The following is a 1,211-nucleotide window of genomic DNA, read 5'->3' as shown; positions in this document are numbered from 1 at the left end:
AATTGGCTTTATTGCAATAGTTGGGGGTGATGTTTTACCCTTGCAGGGTACCGTAATAACAGTAAAACTCATGGCAGAGAAATTGAATACCGGCCAGTTCAAGGACACAAGGGAGAGCTCGTAAACTGGGCCTTGCCTCAGTTTCTTCCCAGTCCAGGCCTTGCCTTAGAATGGGAGGCAGCATCCTTACCAGCTTGTGTTGCCTGCATGGCCCCGTCAGCTTTTCCTCCCTGCCAGTTGTCTAAACATTGGCCCTGGGACAGGACTGGATAAGAAAGTCAGACCACCCACCCAGGGGTGGAGCGATGGGTGAAGGCCACTCTCCATTGGGAAGTAGGGGGTAATGACAGTGCCCGCCTTGCTGGGCTGCAGAGATTACATGAGATCATTAGGAGAGCCCATAGCCCAGGGCACACACTGGGAGAGGTCAGGAACATCCACCATGACGGTCTCTGCTCCCCAGCCCCATGTCTGTCCTTCTGGGGAGCAAGTCTGTAGGTGACACGGAGGGCAGATGCCAGGTCTGCTCTGCTCTGTCCTGGAGCTCCAGCACCGCAGAGTCTAGTCCTTCTTGCTGCTCCTTAAACCCCTCTAGCACACTGCCTCCTCGTGGCCTTTGCACATACCGTTCCCTCTGCCTAGCACACGCCCTGCCTCCCCCCAGGTTAGCCTCGGTCTCCTTCCCGACTGCCCCGCCTAAGGGGGCAGCCTGCTTCCCTGCCTCCTTTTCCTTCATAATTGAAGGCCTCAGTGCCTTCTAGTCCTTCCGTTCCCTCGAGAGGCTCTTACCGAGAGTCTGTCCCAATACCAAGCACTGGGCACACACACACATGCATACATGCATTCACACACACACACACACACACACATATCCCGGTCCTCCTGGACTCTGCAATTCAGGGAGATACAATCATAAAATAAGCAGAGTGAGTACTGGCCCAGGGCTAGTGGTTACTGCAGCCCAATCTCACATGGCTGGCAGCTTAAAACTCACACCGGGCATATGTGCATGCATGCACAAGATCCCGAGGGGAAAATGGAGGAGGAGGAATTGCAGTGTGGCCACAGCCCACTGCCCCCTGGGGTGATTTCTTGCATTCCATCTCTCTGGCAAGCACATTTACCCTAAAGCAAAAATCTCTCTCTAAAAAAAGAAAGAAAGAAAGAAAACAAACCAAGTGGACCCATGTGCGAGGGTGCCCCAAATCCCA

The sequence above is a fragment of the Tupaia chinensis genome, unplaced genomic scaffold (genome assembly GCF_000334495.1).
Source record: "Tupaia chinensis unplaced genomic scaffold, TupChi_1.0 Scaffold000341_1, whole genome shotgun sequence".
Lineage (NCBI taxonomy): Eukaryota > Metazoa > Chordata > Mammalia > Scandentia > Tupaiidae > Tupaia > Tupaia belangeri.
The sequence above is the reverse complement of the archived record's forward strand: the minus strand, read 5'-3'. Positions refer to the sequence as shown.